At 38.9% G+C, this 13,776-nt stretch overlaps 1 protein-coding gene across 2 annotated transcripts in view; it reads left to right on the top strand.

The window, feature by feature from the left end:
* Positions 1 to 2,220: 2,220 nt before the first annotated feature.
* The window catches only part of pvalb6 (parvalbumin 6), a gene marked incomplete at its 3' end in the record, with an annotated part of 56,562 nt that continues 45,006 nt past the window's right edge, over positions 2,221 to 13,776 (top strand). The window contains 1 exon segment of one of the 2 annotated variants that reach the window (XM_024271352.2): positions 2,221 to 2,990. 2 annotated transcript variants of the gene reach the window in all.

Here is a 13,776-nt window from a genome sequence, read left to right as displayed (position 1 = left end):
TGCACTGGCAAGAATCCATCCGGCTGAAGTGTCCTTGAGCAAATGAACATTCACCTTGACAGAAATGAGGCCCAGCATCGTTGTAACTGACCCAGACCTCCGACTCAGAACACAAAAACAGCTTCTGTTTCTTCAGTTTCTGTATCTCGTCAAGATGAAAAAAGACGTGACCTCCGATATGAAATCTGAACCTTTATTAACCAACATGATGCTGAATTTACCAGAAGAGTGAAGGAGATTAATTTACCTGCAAAGGGTCAAGAGTTACTAACAGAAGGCGTTCATGGATGTAATGCTGAACAGGAGTATGTCTGTGTTTGAGCTTGAAAAGATTTCAGGTTAATCAAAAATTCTCAAAGAGTAACTAGATGACAGGAGAGGCAAAAATAACACATTGAACTACATAAATAATAAATAATACTACTAGATATTACAAATAAAAATGTTCAGAAAAATAATATATTTAAATAATAATGTTGTGTTTTTTGTTTTGTTCAGATAATAGACGGTAGAAATTACAGGCCTTTTTTCCAGCCATCCTGATTTCATTTCTTTAGAAATTTGTCACATTGATATGAATCATTGACCAAATATAGAAAAATATACATTAACTCAGTTTTAATTAATAGGAAAAAACCTTTGTAACCTTAGTTCAAACGTAGAAAGACAGGAATACCACTAAAATGAACATATTATCTACAGCCAAGCACAGAGGTGGAAGTCTAATTATCTGAAAAAGCTAAACTAATATATAAAGATTAAACTTGGAGGATAATCATCATTTAATCATCATTTTCTGATTTTAATGTACGTCACTGAATGATGACGTTTGTTGACGTTTTCAACTGGAAATTATTTGGAAACATTTCTTAAGCTACAAGCCACAGTCGCACCAAGCTGAGCAAAATGATGTCTCATACGTTATGACTCTATTAGGAATGTGGGCGTGGTTAGCAAATAACCTCTGTTGCTAAGGAAACCCAAACCCTGTCAGAGGATAGAGTTTAAAGTTCTGTTACTGGTCTATAAAGCTTTGAATGGTTTAGCACCAAAATACATGACTGACCTCATGACCCAGTATGAACCAGCCAGACCTCTGCGGTCATCAGGATCCGGTCTTTTATCAGTTCCTAGAGTCAGAACTAAACATGGAGAAGCTGCATTCAGCTTCTATGCACCACAGATCTGGAATAGACTTCCAGAAAACCTTAGATCTGCTGAAACACTCAGTGTATTTAAATCCAGGTTAAAGACTCACCTGTTCTCAGCTGGAATTGATTAATATGTATTCAAAAGTTTACGTCCGCACTGTCTATCTATGCTTGTTTTAAATTAAAATCTTTTTACTTTTTAAAAAATATCTTATTTTAATTATCACACCATTATTGTTTCTTTTGATTGTTAAGTTTAATGTTTTAGGTAAACAATTGAAATTGTCTTTGTTCATGAAATGTGCTATACATGTTAAAATTTCCTTGGAGATAAAACCAACAGGAAAACATTTTTTTAATGAAAAAAATGCTAAAAATGCAATGTATCGTGGGCAATATCACCAGTCTAGTGAGCATCTATTCACACTGGACTTCTGGGTAATTTCCAGGGAACTGGACTTTGGAATTGTAGATTTGGACACCCTGGAAAAATGTTAACTGTCCTATAAAATGCACTAAGTAGTAAATAAATATTGACAAAATTTGGACCCAATCAGACTGAATGAAAGCCTCCAACTTTAATAATGAGGGATTATGAACTAACAGCAAGCTGCTGGCATTAAACATAAACTTTCTTTTCAAACAGGACAAAATACCACAAATCCATCATCAAAGATCAGCAAAGATATTCACAGCGGCGAAGATTTATCCTCTAAAATTTTGTTTTGCAAAAATAAAAGAAAATATGAATGCAAGGACAGCAAAGTGATAAAGCGACTGGGTGGATATGAATGGGCTCAAGAAAAGAAATAAAGTTGACTCTAAATAATCACTATTTCAGGACACGATCAAACACAAAGACACACAATCGATCCAGCTGCATGTTGGGGGTTTTCGCTCTTGGCACGCAGCGTTTTTGTGCTGAGAGGGCTGGTAATCCATAATCCACAGCTGCAGTGTGCTCTTAAGTCTTTGCTGCGTGACTCTGCAGAACGCCGCCGTTCACGTCTGACCCGCCGCACTTTAACTTTCCGCGCGGCGTGGGACACATCAGTGGATTTCCACAATATCGTCATCCTCCATTCAACCTTGCTGCCCCCCCCCCCCATCACACACAGCCTGAGGCGGCTTGTCTTCCTCTTCGCTCTAACATGTCAAACATATCGAACCTCTCTAAAGAAACCTCTTAGATTCCATTTTCTCCCATCCCTCCATCTTTAAGTTATTGCTCCTCAGTTAATTGTTCATCTGTGCTGCAACACTGCTCTGGGTTATGATTTACTGTATGGAGGGCTTCCCCTGCATCAGGACCAGACAAGAAACATTCTGCAATCAGGAACTTTTATCCGTCCTCTGCGCGTCCTCTGTCAGGCTCTTCGTCTTTTTTTCTTTTTTTTTTGGTGCTCCCCTCTTTTTTAATCTGCCTTTTCAGAGGGTGTCCCCTTATCCATCCTCCTGTTCATCTCCCCCGTCTCCATTCTTCCTCTCAACTTCTCTTGCAATCCTTCCTCCCCCTCTCCATCTCTGCCTCCCCCTTTATCTCTCTTTGCCACTCTCTTTCTCCCCTTCATCTCACCTCCAGCTAGCTGGTGCTCCCTCCTCCTCCTCCTCCTCCTCCTCCTCCTCTTTGATTGTTCACCCCCCCCTGCTCGAGTCCACTTTTCCTCCCTCTCTTTCTCTCTATCTTTAAACCTCTCACACTCCCCCTCTCGTCTCTTATCTCTCTTTCTCTTCCCTTCCATCTCTTTCTCTCTCTGTCCTCCACTTCTCTCCAGCCTCCAGAAGCTCGCCAGCTTGCCGCTCTTCACCCAAGTGAGGACGAAGACCTTGTCACAGAAGGTAAGGGTCTCCGTCCGTGAGCGTGCATCCCGCTTTGGCGTGGGGCTGCAGGTGGGATGCCATTGGGAGGGGGAGGGGGGCAGCAAACGATGGAAAGAGGGGGATGAGGCAGTAGTGTGACAGGACAGCGGAGGGAAAGACGAGGAAAGCGGGAGCGGATGGAAAGTGAGAGGCTTTTTTAATGCAGCACTAAACTGCAGCATCAAAGGAGGAAGACAAGTCAGAGTTCAAAGCTGACGGGACGAGGGGGGGAGTGTGATACGAAAATGAAAAGTCAGAGAGAAAACGAAATAAATCGACAGAACTGGTAGCTGGTATCTCCCTCGTTGTGGCATCGGCATGCCTACAAATGCAGCTCTCCTCTCCTCCTCCTCTTCCTCCTCCTCTCGCGTAAAAGTCCCATTCACAAACAGGACCAGAAAACAGCAGACGCTGATTGGTTCCCTGAGAGTGTGCAGAAAGACACAAGAAATAAAGGGAAGCAAGAGGAGCTGATTGAGGCGTGCTCCGTAATTTAAACTCCATGGCACTGCAGAGGAGAAACGTCCATTTTTTTAGAGGCAATGTGTAAAGAATCAACTTCAAAGACAGTTGAAGTCATGTAGCAGGTTTCCTCCATGCTGAACTCCTCCAACGGGGTTGCGTCAGACAATGCAGTTATTTGGTTGTAGAGGTTGTCATGGTTCAGATATTGCTAATAAAAAATAAAAAAAATCAATGATTTATTTGAGTAAGGAACTGAAGTTTTGGTGCAATACGTCCTACTGTTCCTGCAACCGAACAACTGTGAATAATGGATGAACGGACAGGCGACCATCAGCTGTGACTCAAAACACTGGAACATGTGTAATACGACACATAAAAGAGAAGTTCAGCGTGAAAACCGAAAGACAGGACTCAACCACACCCGTTTACATCCTTTCTTGCCAAAAATGGTTAAAATTTTTAATTTCTATTGATTTAAAAATCCAATTCAAATCCATCCAATCAAACCAAAACCATCTCAGATCAAAGACGTTTGTAGGTTTGTGGCAGAAGTAACACAAAAATGCTGAAATCAGGTCAACATGCATCCAAGGTGAAAGCCAAGCAGCTCCACCTGAGGGCATCTGCATGACTCAGTGTTTTCTATAGACGTCTGAATGCAAAGAACACCCACAATCCAGATGAACGGTGACTATGGAATTATCAGAGATGACAGGAAGGATTTGTCGTTGTGCAAACTCATTACTCGAACTAAATAACCTCTTTGTTTGGCTTCTGCTGCGTTGGGCTTCATTTTAATTTACTGGATAATTACTGAAGCAGGCAGGAGAATTTGACATAAATCAATGATGACGGGAACAAAGAATCGTTTTAAGTTGAAAAGTGAGACAAACTGTACCTTAAGGGTTTTTGCTTCTCATAGCCCCACAACCCCACTAGATAATAAGGCCAGGCTTTTAAGGCACACGGTTTCATGGGAATGGCATGATTTAGCATGGATACAGGTTTCTGGAGTGTGAAATACCCAGGTGAGAAACAATATCACGGTGGAGGACACCACTGAAAATCTGTCTGTTAGATGAAAACCGGTAAACAAAGAGAGTAACAGAGTGAGTCATTTAAAAATCTGGAATCCAAGGATTGTTTCTAAGATTTTTTTCTTTAGCGCTGGTGATCTGCTGTTATACTGAAAGTCCTGCGGCATAACCTGTACAACAAGACAGTTTTATGGCCTAAATTGAATTAATCAATAAAAAAAAACATATAAACACCTCTGCTGTTGATGGTTTACACTAATGTGTGATGAACAATAGGGGTGTGCCAAAATATTGATATTGTGATAGATCGTGATTTTTAGTCCTGCGACTGATTCTCGATGGGTTCTCACCAAGTATCGATTTTACTGTATATTTTCATTTGAAGAGGCTGTTGCGCTGAGCATTTGAGTGACAGAACTGTTGAGCAGCTGGGGGCGCTGCGTTGGGCATTTAATGGGGACGCACACACTTCATTCGTGCACAAAATAAGGCACGTTGTTTATTATGATTGTGTTGAAAAATAAATGGGGATATATTTCCCCCCAAAAATGTGTTCTTCTATATAATGTTAGTTATTAGAGATGATTTTTACCAATTATCACAGTATTGCGATATTATCAATATTGTAAGCCATGTATCGCGTATCGTATCGTGAGGTACTGGCATGTCAAATTTCCCTTATATAGTGCTTAAAAGTTGTAGCAAAAGGAAAAAAAAATATTTGCAAAGTTCCTAAAATAGATTCAAACAGACAGAAAAAATCCTAATCTTGATCATGAATCAGGATTTCAGCTGTTAACCCTAAAAATGGAAAAATAAAAACATGGTTGGTGATATTTGCTCAGTTTACATTTGAGTTTAATTGCTCCGACTGTCAGATAGTGGAAGCTGACCTAAAGCCTTTGTCACAACTGCCCTTGCAGGTGGGTACGGGATGTTGTTAAGATCGTAGACCACTCAGTAAGCTTGTAGAGAGACGATGTTTATGCAAATTTTTTTCCTATGGGAATGCTGCGGACAGGTCGAGGCAAATAACTCAAACAACATGTTAGGATAAATAAGGGTGAAATGTTTGGTTTTCAATCCCCTCAAAACACTGCCCTGCACAGGGAGACCATTTGGGCTGTTCAAGTCACAATGTTTGCAACCTGATTGTTGAAATGTTCTGTAGTTTGTGTGGACATCCTACATCAATGGGCTCTTTTGTATCATATTTGTGTAGCATTTGCACATGGTCAGTAAGGGTCCAATACTCACACCTTACTAATAACTGGAGAGCAACATCTGGACACTGTACAACAGCTGAATGTTCAATTATTTAAATTAAAAAAGAAAATGCTTTTTTGAACTTAAGGATACTTTTGTTTTGAACAACTTTCAAACAGATTTATTATTGTCCACAGTATTTATTTGTTAGAGTCAATATGATTTTTAGCACAAGTGAGTTGCATGAATATTTAATCCCAAAAATAGTCTTGTTGTTATGATGACTTATACTATATGCACACCTGATTGATCATTTCATTACTGTTTTTAGTTTTATATAATTCCATTGTAAAGACTTAAACTCTTCAAACTTATTTTGCTGACCAATTGTAATCATAAAATATGGTGGAATTTTATTGGTTTGAGTTTTCTGATCTAAGCTCAGCGGTAAGTACATTCCACAAGAAAAGATCAAAAACTTATCAAACATGTTTGCCCAACGGAAAACAAGATCAATCAATAAGATTGGTCTTGAAAATCTTTCTATTCATGATTGTACCTGTACTTTGATGCTGGATTCATCTCACCATTTTCTCCTGATGCCAAAGCAGTCTTAAATCACATCATAGTAGCTGTGCAATCAAGCACTAAAGAATGCTGCCATGATGGCACAAGGGACAACAACACCAACAGTTTGGAGAAGGACTCACTTGTTGTGATGGTCATGGGTTTACATCACAGTAACTAGCTCAAAGTGAGCTCTGAAATTTGTATACTTTCTATCATGTGTTTCAGGAGTTCTGTGACTACACATTGGCTTTTGAACTTTGGGAATGATGTCCAAGCTCTGTGATATGGTTTGAAATTATACCATGTGCTAGCCATGACACAAAGTTCATATTTGAAAGTGTATACTGCAATGAAAGGAAGGAATGAAATAGGGCATGGGCTGGTTGATTTTTAAGGTCCTGTGTCCTGCCTGTGATGTTTCCTTGAGTCTGGATCAAGTCAGTTCACAATGTAACTGCAATCTGCTTTGTCATAATTTGGAGTTGGAAATATTTCAGATTACCAAGAGACATGAAAACCTTGTTTTCAAATCAGTTTGTCATTAGATTTAAAGTTTGGCTTCAAAGGTGTGTCATTAAACCTAGTGGGTCATGTGACTACTGACATCTGGAAACGAGGCCTCATCATCTTTCTGTTTTTCCAAAGTACTATTTTGTTGGCACTATTGCTCGCACCGGATTATAAGACACACTATGAATGAATGGTCTATTTTTGAACTTGTGCCATATATATGGTGTACCAAGCTATTAGGTGCATTAAGCAAGACAAATAAGTTGGAGAAAAGCCCATCAGGCAGTAAGATTTTATTAACTGTGTTCACAGCAATTTTAGAACTTGCTTGCAACACACTACACGTTAAGACCTGTAACTCACAAACTTGTTTGCTGCACATAAAAAAACTGGTCTGATACAGCAAAAAGAAATGTCACTATGCTAACTCTCAACCTTGTTAGTAACACACAAAAACAACAAAAACATAGTCTGACATCGCTACATGTTAGCCACATTAGCGCTTTTGCAAGACCTGTGACTCCCATCTTTGTTTGCAGCATGTAAAAAAAAACAGACTGATACAGCTAAAACAAATGCTACTGTGACTACACTAACTCCCATTAGTAACAAGCAAAAAAAAATAATAAAAACAAAGTCTGAAACTGCTACATGTTGGCCGCATTGGCAGATTCACTTTAATGCCCAACAAAACTTCTCAACAAAGCACTTTATACCTCTAAAAATCGCTTTGACATCAGTAAACACAACCTGAATTAATCCAGGCGCATTGTCATTTTTTCAAAATAACCTGAGGCTTTTTTGCACCTTGTAGTGTCGGAAAATGCGTAAAAAAAAGTTGTTGGTACTGGAGAAAAGCTTGTGGACTTTACTGTTAGTAAGAGGCGCTACCTCTTGGCTATGTCTTCACTGCAAATAAAATGTGGTTATCAACAGACTTACCTGGATAGATAAGAGTTATCTATTCATATAGGTGTCATCCCTCTGTGGTAATGCGTGAAAATGGTAATTCATCCCCCTGATGCAACGACAGCCAGTGCTAAACTGAGCAGCATGAAGTAGCTGTTGCTCTGGTTAAAAAGGCTAGCCACTTTCATCATGATCCATGCATAAATTTGTTTAATTAGAAACCCGGAGGGGAGTCGCTGTACGTTACTGACTCTCTGACCTGTCTCCACTTACAAAGTGGTGTTGCATAAGAGCTAGCAGATTAGCGTGATTACAAACCAAGATATGCCACTTAAAGCCAGTGTGCATCTATAATGCAACACTAATGCCTTTGTGGTTTTAGTTAACAGTTAGGGAAGAACACACTTGCAGGCTTTACTAGGACAGAAACGGTGGCGATGATTGGGTTTCATGCATTCATACTTCACTTTGATGAAGTTGTGCGTGTCGGTTGAAGCCGTCTTTCGCCCTACATTGCCATTTGCCCCTTGGCTCTTGCCTCACTCCCCCCACTGCTTGATGGTGTGTAGAGGGCCAATGAATGAGTGCAGGCTGATGGAAAGGCGGTTGCATATAGGGATCTATAGGAGTAGATCTTTGCACAGACTTGTGACCGTAAGTGATAGATGTCATGAAAGGGACAGTCAAATATAATTGGGAAAAAATCTGCTTACTCGGCACAATTAAAAACAAGCTTAAGCATTTCTCCTAATCCGGATTGACCTTTGTTTCTTAGGATCCAACTTTTTTTGGCATATTTCCTTCCAATCCCTCCTTTATTACCATGTTTTATTGATGCTTAACTGGCTGTTTAAATTCTTCTGACTCGGGAGCTCATAACTCATTTCAGGATAAACTGAGCGTGGTCGCCGTGCCACCGCAGTGCCTCTGCAACTCAAGAGGTTGGGTGGGTAATTAAACGCCATCATTTCTCACTGAAGAGCAGGATAAATGACATTTACGTTTGGCTGGAGGAAATGCACAATGTAGCTCCTTTTTCAGAGCCTTTCTTTCCAAAGCATTAATTAAAACACAAAGGTAACAAAGAGGAGGGATGGTTTGGCAGAAAAGGTGTGCATTGATTTTTTTTCTTACAAACAATGCTTAATGCTGACCCAAACCTGCAGCCATTCCATGCACGGTGTGTTCACTGATGCAGCACAGGTCACATGGCATTCTCTTCTCTTTTTCCTAACTGCCTGATCACAATTAAAACACACAGACACATTAATGAGCGCCCCTGTTACCATAATGGGCCCTGACAGGGGGCCGTGATCGGCATACTGGCGTACTGGACTCGTCACAAGTTAGTCATTGTTGCCAAGGTCAAGGACAGATCTGTCAGTTTCTGCAGAGAGCTTGATGGTCCCAATGCACAGGTGGTAAAACCTGACGGAACGGCATTGACACAAATCACTTCTCAGTGGTGGTTGTAGGAGTGCATGAACTAAACCATTGTGTGATCTGCAGTATCATATGTTATGGCCTGCAAAGGCATTGCAGCGTTGCAAGAAGTCAGACCCGACAGAGCTCAGCTGGACTCAGTTGGGTAAAGTAAAAGGCACAGAAACAAAGGAGCCTCATGTGTTTTCAGTAATATATTTGGTCAAAAGGTCATCTTTTTGTTTTGTACTTATATTGGTACGAAATGTTCTGACAAAAAAAGCGCTTTTGAACTCAACCAGGTTGCTGGAGAGGCTGCAAGGGTGGGTGGGTTTGTGAGCACAGCGGGTGGCAAAAGTTTGAGTATTTTTAGAGAGGACAAAAAGTCGATTCTAACTTTAGACTGTCACTAGGGTCAGTCCAGAGCCACATTTGCAATTAGAAAACCCATGACCCCTTAAATGAGATCATTAACAAACCCTCGGTCAGGTGGGACAGAGAGCGAGAAAAATGGATAGAGAGGTCTCTTGTTATTTTAGCCCTTAACTTTTTTCTTTTTTTTCTTTTAAGAAATGGGAAATTAATAGGATAATGTGACCTATTTTATCAAAAGCACTTAAAGCCTCCACCTTCTGGGATGAAAATCTTGGTGTATATTTAGATTTCCTGTTTCTTAAGGAGTGAATGATGCAACAGGATCAGATAATAGTCCATTTATACCTTCACCTGGAGGAGGAGGATACAACAATCTAAACCACAACAGATTTATCTCAAATACTACAGTAAAGCAATATAAATGTTAGTTTCTAAGCAGAAATCTCGTCATTTATTCCTTTTTTTTGTTTGAAACAACAGTGTCACAAAATATCTTGTTTATTCAATAATTAAATAGTTATTATTTTAAAACTAATATCTTAATTGTCATACTTTGATCAATATACCTAAAACTTGCAGAGCACACATTCCTTTCTCAGCAGAGTAATAGAAACTAACAGCGGATCAAATCACTTTTATCCTTCCTGTGTGGCACAAAGCTGATTGTGGAGTTTATTTTTTGACTTTTTTAGAACATTTCTTGACTTTGATCTATAGTGTATTACAATGTTCTGCAGGTGTTCATATTTTTTTTTTAAACGGGAATTTCTGCATTGTGACTGAAGGTCGCTGTGGATCAGTGAAACTTGTGGGAGAAAATAAAGCTTCCCTGAAGGCTGGGTTTGTTTATCTACATCTAAAACAAATGTGCAGCAAAGATGCCTCAGTTTGAACCCTATTATCAATCCTTGATGTGATAAGATCATAACTTGTGAAGCAAAAACACTTAAAAAAAACAAACATCAATTGTGTTTTCAAGTTACCAGCTGCTTCCTGTTCAGGAGCAAAGATGATTTTTTTCTTCCTGTCATCACTTCATGGTCCAAACTTTGTCCTGATACTTTAGGCCTTCAACAGTCAACCCTTTATTACCATCCGAGATGTAGCCAGCGACATCTAATTCAAACACTGTCTTTGACATACAGAGCAGCTCCTCGACTGTTTATTGCAATTCTTCTAAATCAGCTGATTCTTTAAGTCACATATACCACATTCTTTAAGTCACATATACCACATTCTTTAAACCACATATACCGTGTTAATGAAACTACATATACTGCACTCATTAAGCTACATATAGTGCATTCATGAAATCATATAGTGCATTCATGAAACCACATATAGTACATTCATGAAACCACATATAGTACATTCATGAAACCACATATAGTACATTCATGAAACCACATATAGTGCATTCATGAAACCACATATAGTGCATTCATTAAACCACATTTACCACGTTCATAAAACCACATATAGTGCATTCATTAAACCACATATACCGCGTTCACGAAATCATATATACCGCGTTCATGAAACTACATATACCGCGTTCATGAAAATACATATAGTGCATTCATTAAACTACATACACCGCGTTCACGAAATCACATATACAGCGTTCATGAAACTACATATAGTGAATTAATTAAACCACATATACTGTGTTCTTGAAACCACATATTGTGCGTTCATGAAATCACATGTACCGTGTTCATGAAACTACATATACTGCGTTCATGAAACTACATATACTGCATTCATGAAACTTCATATAGTACGTTCATTAAACTATATGTAAAGCGTTCATGAAGCCACATAGTGCATTCATTAAAAAACATATACCGCATTCATGAAACTACATATACCGCATTCATGAAACGACATATACTGCATTCATGAAACGACATATACTGCATTCATGAAACGACATATACTGCATTCATGAAACGACATATACCGCGTTCATGAAACCACATATAGTGAATTAATTAAACCCCATATTGTGCGTTCATGAAATCATATATATCGTGTTCATAAAACTACATGTAATGCGTTCATGAAACTACATATAATGCGTTCATGAAAATACATATAATGCGTGTATGAAACCACATATACCATGCTCATAAAACCACATGTACAGCAACACATGTCTAGTGTACGGAGCTTAACAGTTTGTTCACATTGTAGTTTAATGTTAGGCGTTGTTGAGCAAATGACAATTACACGTTGTTGAGTTCACAGTTTTGGAAACTCAGTCTTTACGACAAACCTGCAGCCTACCATGCTACACTGATCGGCCATCCTGCCTTCTCCTTTAGCCCCGTTGTGGTGTGATTCACTTGGAAATCCTCGTGCTTAACTTCAAAAGTCCAACTTATCAAACCAAAGGGACTCTCAGCTTCACTTTAAAGTGGCCTCGTGTGATTACACTCCAGAGACTGCTGTATTTAAGAGTTCAAAACTTGTTTCCAGCTGACGACTGATTAAATTTTGACCATATATTTTATTCCTATATTGGCAAGTTATAATATCTCAATGAGCTTTGATAGCCAATTAAAAACTTTTTACTGTTAAAACTTTTAAAGGATTGACTCAAGTCCAGCTCAAGTTTAATTGTAAAAGTTGTAAAATTCAGATTTTTTTTTTCCTTCCACTGCTTTTTAACATCAGATAGACCCCAAATAAAGGAAAGCATCTCACCAGCAACTCTCAGGTGACAGGAGTAACGTTTCTGTTTGACCTCTTTTGAGGACTCTCAGGTTCAAATATATGCTATTTTATATTTTGTCCTGTAACTTTATGTCTCAGCTGTCTCTAATTGACTTTGCTACACCTCCTTTTTTTTAAGCTAAAGCTAACCTGTCATCATCAGACCTGCTTAATGCTCAAAGACAGAGCAGCTTTGAGGAACAAGCCATTCTATACTGCACTTTTGTTGTTCACTGTTAATCAATCATTTGCCGTCGGTGACACAAACCTTGAGCAAAAATCATAATGGATCAAAGAAGATTTTTTTTTCAATTAACCCGAAAATATGACCATCCAGTTTAATTTATATAAGCTCTTCTTCAAGGTTGGATGTTGGCGTTGCAGTTACAGTGTATCATGACATTTCATACCTGCTGGATATTAAAGTGAAAGCATTTCAGAATTTACTTATATTATTTGACAAGGATGGTTCAGCAATGCTTTATTGGAGGTGATGAGGAAGAGAAGCTTCATTGTAATAGCATAGGAGAGTGTCAACTGCTAACACTATTTATTGAACAGAGATACTTGTAGAGAGACAGATTATTCATGAATACGCTTTTGCTATGTAATTAAAAATTTCGTCAAATGCCAATTCAACTGATTCTGTAGATGAAGGTTTCTAAATATCTGCTGGCATTTATGTGAGTACAAAACAATGTGGTGGGAGCGTTATGATATGGGGGGGCTGAACATCTGCATTGGAGTTCATTATCCTGTTTGTCCTCTGTAAAGTGACAAATAATGTGATATTCTAAAGGGTTAATGATGTATCTTCCTGACTTTGTTGACTCAACTGGCAAATTTGGTGAACTTAGAATGATGGTTTCAGCTGATTTTCGTGTGATAACTATTTAGACTAATCATGACCTTTTGATTTCCTCCACGAATGTTCTTTAAAGGTGTGGATCAATCAATCAATCAAGATACTTTATTAATCCCCTGGGGGGAAATTCATTATGAATGATGAAGTGGACTGGCACATCCAGAGGTCTGACTTTGACCCAAACAAACTGGATCAGAAGTTGTAATTTGGAATACCAATTTACCACCAGCACATGACCTTATGATGGACGAAAATCTCCTTTTAGAAGATTGTCTGGGATGATCAAAGAATAACAAAGATGGTGTCTACATTGTCATAGTCTTTGAAGCTCTTTTGGTAGTCACACGTCCTTGTTACATGCAGCGGACCAACACAAAACACTATTAAACAGTATCATATTCTGATGCTCCAACCATCTGTATCTTGATGAGTAACATCAAGATTACACCACCGATGTCTGTACCTGCACCTCAGAGGAACACAGCATGGTCTGCCACACGTTAATCACTGTCATTCTGGAATTTGAGACATTGAGATGCTTGATGGCTGATTATAATCAAGTCTGTCAGCAGGTGGATCGCAGCTGCAGCTCAGATCTGTTGGCAGGTTTCATTTGTTTCCCACAAACCGTCCAGATACTTTCTTGAAAGGAAAATTTTCAGCTAACTGCACTGTTTGAAACCAAATA

The sequence above is a fragment of the Oryzias melastigma genome, linkage group LG8 (genome assembly GCF_002922805.2).
Source record: "Oryzias melastigma strain HK-1 linkage group LG8, ASM292280v2, whole genome shotgun sequence".
NCBI classification, from domain to species: domain Eukaryota; kingdom Metazoa; phylum Chordata; class Actinopteri; order Beloniformes; family Adrianichthyidae; genus Oryzias; species Oryzias melastigma.
The sequence above is the reverse complement of the archived record's forward strand: the minus strand, read 5'-3'. Positions and strand labels throughout refer to the sequence as shown.